Here is a 13,344-nt window from a genome sequence, read left to right as displayed (position 1 = left end):
TGGCATCAGCACCAACTGATGTATGCGTTCCCACCGATTCAATTGCTGTCCAGGTTCCTTCGCGGAACCGACCACGGTGATTCTTGTGGCACCGGACTGGCCTCGCCGGTCCTGGTACGCAGACCTCGTATATATCTGGCAATCGACGCCCCGTGGCGTCTGCCTCTTCGAGAAGATCTTCTGTCGCAAGGACCGATCTTCCATCCTGCTTTACAGTCGCTGGTCTTGACGGCCTGGCTGTTAAATCCGAGGTCCTGCAGAACAGGGGTCTTTCCCCGGAGTTCATTCACACCTTAATAAATGCGAGGAAGTCTTCCTCGGGGAAGGTTTATTACCGTACTTGGAAGGCGTATTTTGCCTGGTGCGAATCCAGGGGTTTCTCTCCTGACACTTATTCGGTGTCTAGGGTGTTGCCCTTCCTTCAGACGGGTGTTGACCAGCGTCTGGCGCTGGCCACGATCAAGGGTCAGGTGTCTGCTTTGGCCGTTCTTTTTCAACGGCCTGTGGTATCTGATTCTTTGGTTGGCACTTTTGTGCGGGGGGTACGTCATCTGATCCCTCCTAGGAGGGACCCTCTTCCCCCTTGGGACTTGAATCTAGTTCTATCAGTATTGCAGCGTGCTCCTTTTGAAAGGTTCAGGGAGATCTCGCTGTCTTTGTTATCCAAGAAGGTCGCCTTTTTGGTGGCTATCACCTCGACTCGTCGAGTGTCGGGGCTGGCAGCCTTGTCCTGCAAGTCTCCGTGTCTGGTTGTGCATTTGGACAAGGTGGTCTTGCGACCTAACCCTTCTTTTCTTCCAAAAAGGGTTTCGGACTTTCATCTCAATGTGGACATTGTCAAACCTTCGCTTTGCGCGAAGCCAAAGCTTCCGACGGAGGTGTTGCTTCACTCCTTGGATGTTGTCCGGGCGATTAGAGTCTATCTCAAATCGACTGAGTCTTCTCGCAAGTCGGATGCCTTGTTTGTCCTTCCGGGAGGTCCTCGGAAGGGCATGGCGGCGTCGGCTTCTACAATCGCCATATGGATCTGACGGACCATTGATCAGGCCTATGCTTTGAGGGGGAAAGTTCCCCCTGTACCTGTGAAGGCGCATTCTACCAGATCTCTGAGTACGTCTTGGGCCTGTCGTCATGGGGCCTCTGTGGCCCAGGTGTGTGAGGCGGCGACTTGTCGACTGTACACACTTTCACGATATTCTACAGAGTAGATGTTCAGGCATCGGCTGATGCTTCCTTTGGCCGCAAGGTTCTTAGTGCGGCAGTTTCCTAGAGCCCTTGTTACGGGTTCTTTGGCTTTTTGGGATTTTTGTTTTTTCCCTGGGTTTTCTTGCTCCTGTTGAGCGAGTGTTTTGTTCTTATGCCCAACTGGTTTCCTTCCTTTGGTAAGGTTCCTTTCTCTGATGGGGAGACGGCGTTGCCTTGGGCGCGGCTGAGTTCTTCCCACCCCTCATATTTACACTGCTTTGGGACATCCCCATTGGTGATGAATATGAAGTGGGCGGCGACTGTCGGAGGACGTAAGAGAAAACGGAATTTTTGTAAAATCTTACCTGTAAAATTCCTTTCTCTGAGTCCTCCGACAGTCGCCGCCCCCGCCCCTCTTTTGGGGTTTTGATGTACTCTCTACTGCTATTCCACTGAAACTGAGTTGGATACAGGAAGTGGAGGGTTATGTACTGAGGGGACCACCCCCTGGGGGTGGGATATGTTAAAAGTCTTTGTACTAACATATTCTATTGCCTAGCTACTCCTACGGAATAAAGGACATAACCCCCATTGGTGATGAATATGAAGTGGGCGGCGACTGTCGGAGGACTCAGAGAAAGGAATTTTACAGGTAAGATTTTACAAAAATTCCGTTTTTTTTTTTTTTGGTGAGTCCCATGTTGAAAGTGAGGCCCAAAAAAATATTGAACTCTTCCACTGTTGGGTCTCTCCATTCTTAGAGATGGAAATAATAGGACATTGGGTTACTCGCTATAAATTGTTGTGCATACAGGTTCCACTGGGCCAGAATTGGTGATAATAAATCTTCAGTAAAAAATGAAATGAAAAAAATCTATCGGCAAAATTCTCTGTGTTCACCTTGACTCCTGGTTGGGCAGTGAAATGGGGGATGTTAGCTGCTCCTTAGGAGGAAACCACAGAGGGTTTTGAAGGGCATAGGGAAGGCTGGCATAGGTCCTAACCCTTTGGGACTGAGATGACGCCCCACTAGTACTTGGCCTTTCTTGCTGAGGTACTGCACTACTAGTGGATGGCACTGCACTGCTGGTGGATGCCACGGTCTCCTCACCAGACCGCCTTCATTTGGCAGGCACACTATCCTCCTCCTCTGAGTTTCAGTGTCTCACTGCTGGCTCGTAATTGAAATCAGAGCCGGAAGCAGAATCCGGTAGAGAGCTCCCTGCTGCTCTCGCCCGCCGCACTTAAAATTTAGTATGCCTTCTCAGTTGAAAATAATTTTTAGACACGGTGGTGGTGATGAGGCTGCACAGATGGATTCTTCTAAGCCTCCACTAATGAGCCTGCATGGATGTACACTTATAAGCAGCACTATTCAGCTACACTGATGGGCGCTGATGAGGTTCCACGAATGAGGCAGTACTGGCAGCAGCACTGATATGTGCCGCTATGGCACTGATGGGTAACGTTTGGGTAGTGTTTCGGCAGTGTAATAACTGTAATTGTAGCAAACGCCCAATCTCACAGAATCTCTCCTTCCCTCACACGCAGACTCTGTGTAAGGGAAGGAGAGCCATTCATGAGAGGTGATCTCATATGTCATTGGACATGGTGATAAGGTAAATGGCCACTGGGATTGGGGACACAGCCACCACAGGTTTTCCCAGATGTGCGCCCAAGGGGTCATGCAGGAAGCGAGTTCCTGAGAGGACGTCAGACCAGCACTCAAAGCTCACTCTGTAGCCATCATTCGGCTATAGCACAGGTGGAAAGTGGTTAAAATTTACAATATTAACCACTTTCGCCTTTGCTATATTATTAGAAACCACAAATAGGTGTATGTCGTTTTACTGTGCACATTCTAGTGTATGTCCAGTTTGCTTTTTTGCATAACTCTTCCCAATAAAGAATTTCACTTTCCTGTAGCCTAATTTGAAAGAGCATTTTCCACTCACCAATTGACAATATGTGCAGTATATAGGAGATGAGAGTTAACCTATATTTACAAGCACAGCCCATATTGCAGTCTACTGTGCCATTTTAGGCTCCATGTGTTGGCCACAACAATTCTCTCCCTCATCCATATTTTTCTCCAAGGCCTTAAGCATATATATATATATATATACACACACACACACTAAAAGGGGTTGTAAAGTCAGAAGGTTTTTTTTAGCTTATGGCATTCTATACATTAGGACAAAAAGCCTTCTGTGTGCAGCAACCCCCCTAATACTTACATGAGCCCCATCTCTATCCAGCGATGTCCATGAGTGCCTCAGCCATCCCAGACTCTCCCTCCTGGGAGAGAGGGGGTGGGACCGAACGGCAGCTCCATGGTTGAATGGATACACGGAGCTGCAGCTCGACTCAGGTGCCCCCATAGAAATCTGTTTACTGTAGGGGCACTCAACAGGAGGGGGGGGGGCAAGTAGCTCCATCCAGGGACTCGAAAAGATGAGGATCTGGGCTACCATATGCAAAACCACTGCACAGTGGAGGTTAGTATAATATGTTTGTTATTTTAATAGAAAAAAAAGAAACTTTACAATCACCTTAAGTTCTTTTCAGAAATATCTGTAATTATGTGAATGTGATAATATTAGCTCTTTGAACCACTGTGTGTCCATTTTAGGCTCATTGGCTGATAAAACTATACAGTTTGTAAGACCAAGGAATGTCCATTGATTGCTGCATTAGTGACAGACTTGGACATTGGAAATGCTTCTTTCGAGTTGGCCAGCCATAAATGGAGCAAATTTCTTTCCTGCAACCCCGCCAGAAGACAGTAAAATCCAGCAGGCTGATTGTACCCAAGTTCATCCATCAATCTACTTGGGTACATCCAGCCTGCCCATATGTAGTTCAGATCCTGCTTTTCTGGCTGTGATTCAAACTGTCTATGGCCGGCCTAAAGCTTCTTTGTTGTTTGATATGAGATAATTCACACCACGACTTTCTTCTGTCTGTTTTCACATATTTTCTATTGCATCATATTTTGCTCTGTTTACTATATTCTCTTCTGTATTAAAATGTCTTCTGTATTAAAACACGACGGTAGCCAGTAGTTAGTGTTGAATTAATTATGTAATAGACTACTGCAGATTATCAGATATTCTTTGGATATACTGTTCAAACACATGATGTTTTCTTCAGTTACTGCATCATTTTTGAACATGCTTTGGCGATGTCTCCCAAGCAGGTGGTGGGCCCCAGGTTATAAGGAGTAATAATGTGAAATAAAAAGGTATCTATATCTTCAAATAAATGCGAATTTTCCACCCCACGTATCTTGTTCATGACTCAGCTGGGCCCTCTGGCACTTTGTGTAGAAGAACGGTACAAAGCACGACAGATTCTGGCACAGCCATGGAAGACTGGCCATTTTACAGAATATGTCCATTGTTTGCTTGTCAGTTGCTAACTCCATACATATTTTATTTGTAAGACAAATTATATATTGCCCATAGAAACCATTAGATGACATCTGTCTTTTTTGTTTTCTGGTGCTAGTAACAAACTGGAATCACACTGGGGGCAACATTTACATTTTTCTGTCCCTTTTTTCCTTTCCAGCCACAGATATTGCTTAAACTTTGATGCCAGGTTTGATCTGCAAGTATGCATATCTTATACCTGAAGGGCCACTGAGGAATTTGACAACCAGTGTAGTAGTCACTACTTCTGCAGTGATGGCCATGACTTTCCAGGTCTTGTGCAAACAAATTTCCTTCTGCACACATACAACCAAGGGGTCACTAATTTGACATTGAAGCCATTCATAGAATGCCTTGTATATTTTCAAGGAATACAAGCCATTCTCTTATTGAATGGGATGAAGATCATGAGGTCACTAGCCCTCCTCTCCACCTTGTCCAATCTTGGAACGCCACAGTGCTTGTTGACTTCCCCATCGGCCCCTTGGGTATGGGAGATGCAAACTTACATTGGTAAAAACGAAGTCAATGTAAGTATGCAAATAAAATCATACCTGGTTTTCAGCTTTAATACTTCTGAAAATTGCCAATTCTGTGGTGCTTGGAATGTACAGTTAAACATCAGTGCTGCATATGTGTAAACTGTTTTACCAGTCATGTGATTCACACACCTATGCCACACGTCATAGAGAGGTAGACCTCGCTACTGGTTCAGGTTCCTTTTTGTCACCTGTCTTATTGGATTGCACCGAGGATGTTGATTCCTTGTTGACCAAATGCTGGTGGGCAGAGCTGGTAAAGTGCTAGTGAGTACACATGCCATTTGACAATTTCAATGCTTGTCTCTTGAGAAGGAGCCCAGAATACCAGTTGCACTTTTCAGTACTTCCCATTCTGCCTGCCAAGTTATAGGATTGCTCTCTGTTGGCCACAGGTGCCAGTTCCAAAGGGGTCTATTCTGACCCCCTGCAGTATAGTTTACTACTTTCTTATTTGGTTAATAAGTATAAGTTGGATACTACACTATGTCTTCTGCGTGTTTGTCTCTTTTTACTTTCCTTAGATCTGTGTACATCAGTGGTGGTCAACTTGAAGGTTGTAGAGGGTTTCAAGTGCGGCTCCCGACACTTCGCATTTGCGTCAATTTAGGCAGCTCAATCAAAATGAATATGCTAAAACACTTCCAACACCCAAAAATTTCAGTCCTGCATTTTTAAAACACACTGACGAATAAAAAAACCCCAGCATTAACCCCCATGCTTTAATGTCAGTGAGTGCGGCAATAACACCCAACATTGGTGTTGAGTGCAATAATAACCTCCAGCATTGGCGTCAAGGGATGCAATAACCCACCATCATTGGTGTCATTTAGTGCGGTAATAAACCCAACATTGGTGTCGATGGATGCAATAATAACCTCCAACATTGGAGTCAGTAAGTCTAATATTAAACTTTAAAGGATAGGTTCACCTTTGGAGCATGTTACGTGTTCCACCTGTTTTTAGGAGTGGAACATTCAACCTGCTTCGGCATCTGCACCTTCTTCCCCCTCACCCCCATCACTGCATGCTAGCACATTATGAGACACTACCTTGAAACAAAGCTCTGCCGAGGACCCCTGCAGAGTCTTCCTACTTAACCCTGTCTTCCTTCCAGGTTCGTGGGCTTCCGTGGCTTTAATGGCCCAGCCGAAATGACATCACTCCCGTGCATGTGTGCAGGAATCTTGGCCCATGGCACACAGCTCTGAAGAAACATGCACATTTAGGAGATATTCATTTTTACCTACAGGTAAACTTTATTATAAGCTTACCTGTAAGTAAAAATAATGAGAGATATTTTACTGCCACTATAATATTGGTGTCAGTGAATGCAATAGTAATCCCTAACGTTGGTGACAGTGGCTGGAATAATAGCCTCTAGCACTTGTGTCAGTACTCTAAACCCAAACACACACAAAAACTGAGGGTCCCTGTCAGTGAAATTTAATTCCCCACCCCCTGCATTGTTGGTGAGTGGCAAAGATATTTGATTCCCCATCCCCCCACAGCTCACTTCCAGCCTTGGTGCAAAGAAGTATACAAATTTTGCTCACGCCGCAGATAAGAGGACTCCATCACTGGGATACATGATGTCTTCATTATTCCCATGATGCCAAAGTGCCCTATTTTTAGAAGTTGCGGTTTACAAAAAGACTTCTGTTCACCATTGCTCACACTAGTGTATCAGACTCATTTGCGGAGGCTCCTAGTTCTCTAATAGTGGAAACGTTGTGCCATTCTGGGCTTAATAAATCCTTGCTTAGCATAGTGACAAAAGCCTGTACCCATGGCGGTTATGCTACAGCATTCATGGTTGTGGCTTCTGCAGTTTTCACACATTATTTTTTTTTTCAGAAATCCATATATTATTGGTAATAATTACATAGTGCTGAGCTTTATACCTTTTTGAGAAAATCCCCAGAAACCGCCTTGTGCTCTCCCTGTTCTATGCCTGCCTGCGTTAGGTCTGAGCTTGTCTTTCCATCATATCCTTCAGCAAAGGGGTCCTGTGCGTGAGTAGAACATTCTTGCAGCTGACGTCCCCCCTCCTATTCTTTGACCTCAGGCAATCATTTGGCAGGGCACCTATTTCCTGCTTGCGATCATTACTGGGGGGGTGACCATGGCAGCATACAGGTTGACTGTGTGGGTTTTCATCACACATGTTTTGTATTACACTGTTCAGAGCCCAGGCAGTGAAAAGGAAAGTCCTGCTACTCGGAGTTGAAGTAGGTTGCAGGCAGGGTCACATGTAGGTCAAATAGCTGACACACTTAGGAACAACTGCACATAAATTTAGACTGTAAGAGGAAACTTATAGCTTTGCCACAGGCACACTTCCTTTTTGAATGCTTGCACTTTTAGATCTGCGTAGCCTTGGCATCCAGAGTTCAGTGCCATCCCCCCACCTAATTGCAGAATGTTCCCTTGTAATTGATGTATTGCACATCCAACAGTGATCAGTCTCTGATTAGTGATTTTTTTCTTTTTTACTTAAAACTTTTTGTGGGAGGAAGCTATATGGTTCAAGCAATGCCAGGGTACTATAATAGGCTGAAGTGTCCTCATAATCAACCCTCTATTTTGCAATGGCCCACAGTGAAGGGAGCTAGTTTTTCATTTTGTTTTTCATCCTAATCGTACAGTACAGGACACAGGAATAGTATTCATATACCCCTGGGTTATAGCCTCATACCTTAACCACTTGCTCTCCAGAAGGTTTACCCGCCTTCATGACCAGGCTATTTTTTGCGATACAGCCCTGTGCTACTTTAACAATTGCGTGGTTGTGTGACTCTGAACTCAAATCAAATATGTCTCTTTTTTCCCACAAATGGCTTTCTTTTGGTGGTATTTGATCACCTCTGTGGTTTTGATTTTTTGCACGATAAAAAAAAAAAGACAATTTTGAACAAAAAACAATATTTCTTACTTTCTTCTGAAAACATATCTAATAACATTTTTTTTAAAAAAAATCTAATTTCATCATGAATTTAGGTCAATTTTCTGCATCTAGGGCACAAATTCTTTGACTGGTAAAGGCTTTTAATACAGCCAATTCTGTCCAGGGCAAGAGTTTTCCAGGCTGCGTCGGTAATCAAGCAGTTTTCTTTAGTGTTGGATCCTGTGATGCCTACAGGCCTTGAGGAAGGTTTGGAAAGGACCTCAGAACATACAGTATCTCACAAAAGTGAGTACACCCCTCATATTTTTGTAAATATTTTATTATTTCTTTTCATGTGACATCACTAAAGAAATTACACTTTGCTGCAATGTAAAATAGTGAGTGTACAGCTTATAACAGTGTAAATGTGCTGTCCCCTCAAAATAACTCAACACACAGTTATTAATGTCTAAACCGCTGGCAACAAAAGGGAGTACACCCCTATGTGAAAATGTCCAAACTGAGGTCCACTTAGCCATTTTCCCTCCCTGGTGTTATGTGACTCATTAGTGTTACAAGGTTGCAGGTGTGTTAAATTTGAAGTTATCACTCTCTTACTGGTCACTGGAAGTTCAACATGGCACCTCATAGATCTTAAAAAAAAAAATGTTGCTCTACATAAAGATGGCCTAGGCTATATGAAGATTGCCAAGACCCTGAAACTGAGCTGTAGCACGGTGGCCAAGAGCATACAGCGGTTTAACAGGATAGGTTCCACTCTGAACAGGCCTCGCTATGGTCGACCAAAGGAGTTGAGTGCACATGCTCAGCGTCCTATCCAGAGGTGGTCTTTGGGAAATAGACATATGAGTGCTGGCAGCATTGCTGCAGAGGTTGAAGGGGTGGGGGGTCAGCCTGTCAGTTCTCAGACCATATGCTGCACACTGCCTCAGATCGGTCTGCATGGCTGTTGTCCCAGAAGGAAGCCTCTTCTAAAGATGATGTACAAGAAAGCCCGCAAACAGTTTGCTGAAGACAAGCAGACTAAGGACATGGGTTACTGGAATCATGTCCTGTGGTCTGTTGAGACCAAGATAAACTTATTTGGTTCAGATGGTGTCAAGCGTGTGTGTGGCAGCAACTAGATGAGTAGTACAAAGACAAGTGTGTCTTGCCAACAGTCAAGCATGGTGGTGGGAGTGTCATGGTCTGGGGCTGCATGAGTGCTCCCGGCACTGGAAAGCTACAGTTCATTGAGGGAACCATGAATGCTACCATGTACTGTGACATACTGAAGCAGAGCATGATCCCCTCCCTTCGGAGACTTGGCTGCAGGGCAGTATTCCAACAGAACAACCTCAAACACGCCTTCAAGGTTACCACTGCCTTGCTAAAGAAGTGTAGGGTAAAGGTGATGGACTGGCCAAGCATGTCTCCTGACCTAAACCCTATTGAGTACCTGTGGGGCATCCTCAAAAGGAAGGTGGAGGAGCACAAGATCTCTAACATCCACCAGCTCCGTGTTGTTGTCATGGAGGAGTGGAAGAGGACTCCAGTGGCAACCTGTGAAGCTCTGGTGAACTCCATGCCCAAGAGGGTTAAGGCAGTGCTGGAAAATAATGGTGGCCACACAAAATATTGACACTTTGGGCCCAATTTGAACATGTTCACTTAAGAGTGTACTCACTTTTTGTTGCCAGGGGTTTAGACATGAATGGCTGTGTGTTGCGTTATTTTGAGGTGACAGCATATTTACACTTATACAAGCTGTACACTCACTACTTTACATTGTAGCAAAGTGTAATTTCTTCAGTGTTGACACATGAAAAGATTTATTAAAATATTTACAAAAATGTGAGGGGTGTACTCACTTTTTTGAGATACTGTATTTCTCACCCTCAGGCCTCTGTGCACAGACTGCTACAGCCTCACACACTGTGCTTGATTTATTAAAGGCAAATAGACTGCACTTTGCAAGCGCAGTTGTTCCGGAGAGAATACCCAATCATTTGCAAGTAGAAAAAATGCATTTTTTTCAAGTGCACAGTCTGTTTGCCTTTAGTAAATCAACCCCAATAAGTTTGCTTATTACGGAGCTACTTATTGCCGCTATTGACAAGGTCCTTGGCACTTTCCATCTGGTCCTACCTTCTTTGGTTAAAAAAAAAAGAAAGGCTAGCAGAGTCTATAAAAAATGCTTGTCTTGTTCAAAATCTAACAAAAGGCAAAATTTATGAAGGTTGGTGCAATCCAGGAAAGACTTTCTCGCCCCCAAATATCATTACAAAATGCTATCTATTAGAAACGAAGTTTACTATGGAATGGATGGTACCAGTAGTAGATCCAACCATCTTATGCTTGATTAAGCACCTTACTACTGGTAAGGTGCTACCAAAAGGTATTTCTACCTTACAAATTTATGTGAAAACCTTTAACTTTATGCCTACTGAGAACTTTGTTACTGTGCCCAGTATCTGTTCATCAATGTACACACGTGAATTTTTCTGTTCCAAAATGTTTCAGTTTTAAGGAATATAACATGTGTAACAACATTATAGAACTGTCTGGTCAAGTTGCAAGTCCTGGAACATGTAGGGATTTATTATATGTGCAGCCAATTGAGAATGTCGTGTAGCCCAGTTGTTTTATACCAGAAAGTGATTACTAAACAATTAATGTGCATCTGCTCATCTTACTTAAAGCAATATTAAACCCAAAAGCAAAAATTATATTAATAATTACAAAACTTAAACATGATGGTTGCATTTGTTTTTTTTATTAACAACTGCACTGGCAGGTCACCGCTAGGACACACAGAAAACACGTCACTGGACAGTATTGCATGCTGTACAGTGACATAAAAAAGTGTAACTTTTTTGAGCTTCCAATAAAGTTTGTACAAAAAAAAGGAAAAAAGCTGTGTGATGTACTGACGCGCGCGCCACACTGCCCGCTACTGTCGGTTCACTGCAACCGAAACAAACCGCTGATGGACACTAAACTACTACGGTTTAGTATGCAGCAGCTTTCTGTTCCTGTGTGAACAGGCCCCTAAAGACTCTGCAAGTACAAAAAAGACCTGCTGAACTTGCAGAAATGCACTCTGCCCCTAAGTCCTACTGTGGGCTAAGAGATACAGCATTTTTGTGGACTGAGTAGTCGGCCCTGCCCAGTTGTCTTTTGTGAAGTTAATCAAAACCTCCCACTCTTCCCATCTCCACAGCATACGCTAATTATTCTGTGGCCCGAGAACTACTATGGCTACAAAGACTGCTTGAGATTTCACAGAGAGTGCAGAGAACACATGACCGCTCTGAATGTCAGACAAGATCAATGGGTATATTTTTGCATTTATCGAACAGATATAACAACATTTTGAATGGCATTTTTAACAGACTAAAATATAACAAATAAGAGAAATTCATTGTTTGCGTTTATATATACATATTGTGACACTTGCCTGCAAACAAAGCCAGCGTCTTCCCCGCTGGAGGGCGCATCCATCCTTATCTGTCCTCCTTCCGGGTCTGCAGACTCCAGCTGTGCTACTGGCCAGAGCCGCGTGACGTCACTCCGGCACAGGCGTGCGGGAGCTGTTGGTCACGGCACAGGGCTCTGAATAAACGGCACGGGCAGCCGTTCCTTAAGAGCACATGCGCCAATAAAGTCTTTGGCTGCATGCAATGTAAATATCTCCTAAACTGTGCAAGTTTAGGAGATATTTACAGTACCTATAGGTAAGCCTTATTATAGGCTTACCTGTAGGTACAAACAGGTCCCGGGGTTACAACCCCTTTAAGCACTAAAAGCTGTTGGGTCAGAATGCAGTTAGCTTACCTTCCAGCACTGTTTTGGGGTTTTATGAGGAGCCAACAGAAAAACCCACGTTAATGATGTGGCCCTGCAAAAAAATGTTCAAACTTCTTATCAACTATATTGTAAACTTGACGCTGGGTTTCCTCTACTTTTCAAGTTGCTGTTGCTTTTCCCTTGCAGTTGAATATAGGTAGTCTTAGGGCTTATTAGCTTGTGCAGTGCTCTCTGACGAACGTTCTGTGTTGGGTTGTACTTGAAAGGGCATTTGATAGGTTTCCTCACTTCCTGATTTAAAGCGTAATGGCACTGCACTGTAACCTTGTGCAATGTGGTAGAACAGGCTCTTCAAGGTTAAAGGAGGTGGCAACTGGTGAAGGGCTGCTGCCAACATAAACTAGCATTTCTGCATTATTTTTTTAAATCTTTTTTGAAACAAGAGATTGGGTGGAGCAGTACTGAATGACATTCTGGTGACAGGATTTACACCCGATGAGAGAGTGAGGTGGTGTATAGAGAGCCTCAGGTTTCAGATGGTGATAAGCTTGTTTCAGGGTAAATAATTGAGACTAAGGCCCCTTTCACACATACAAGTCCATTCAGTTCATCAGTTCAGTCACGTCAAAATGTATCAGTTTTCAATACGTTTTCCGTCCATTTTCTGTCTGTTTTTTTTATCCGTTTTTCATCCATCTTTCATCTCTTTTTTTTTTTACATCCACTACCAATGCAAAAACGGATGAAAAACGGACCGTTTGTCCGTTTTACATCCGTTTTTCGTTCGATCCGTTTTTTTGACGGATGAAAAATAGGGCATTCATCTGTTCAAAAAACAGACATTGACGGAAGTGGATGAAAACTGATGTTAACGGATGATCATCCGTTGTCCTCCGTTTTTACATGGAGATGCATTGCGTCAACGGATGGACGAAAAACGGACCTACGGACCGTATGTGTGAAAGGGGCCTTAAAGAGAAACAAGTGCAATCGCAAGAGAAGAGATTCTCATACTTCTGGTTACAGTATTTTTTTAAACATTTACTGCTAGAAAGTCTCTTGAAACTCACTCACGTGAAAGTATGGCAAATTAACAGTTGGGTGTATTTATAACTTTACTGATTTTGCATGTAGACCTAAAATCTACAATTCCAATAAAAATGAAACAGGAAGCATATGAGCTGAAGGACAATAAAAGGCATAGTATTCCAGAAGAAAGTTGTAGGTGGTAACACAGGAGAAGGATTGACTATAGGCTGTGTTTTTTTTTTTTTACGTCTCCTGCCTGGCCCAAGTAGTCTGAGGGTTTCTTTGATAAAAATCCTTTTTCTGTGTTTAGGACAATTGCTCCATTTCTGCTGAAGGTCTTCAAAGCATTTCTCTGCTTACCTATAGATGATTCTGTTCTCCTCTTAAATCTTGCGATAAGTAAAATATAAGGGCACAGAACCCAGCTTTTTATTGTTTTAGTGACTTTAACTGGCTTTGC

General features: G+C 43.5%; 1 protein-coding gene across 1 annotated transcript in view; it reads left to right on the top strand.

The window, feature by feature from the left end:
- The window catches only part of SMG6 (SMG6 nonsense mediated mRNA decay factor), a 697,848-nt gene that overhangs the window by 583,135 nt on the left and 101,369 nt on the right, over positions 1-13,344 (top strand). The gene's annotated exons all lie outside the window — the stretch shown is intronic.

Source organism: Pelophylax lessonae (assembly GCF_965119305.1).
Source record: "Pelophylax lessonae genome assembly, chromosome: 2".
Lineage (NCBI taxonomy): Eukaryota > Metazoa > Chordata > Amphibia > Anura > Ranidae > Pelophylax > Pelophylax lessonae.
This window is presented reverse-complemented; position numbering and strand designations above follow the sequence as displayed.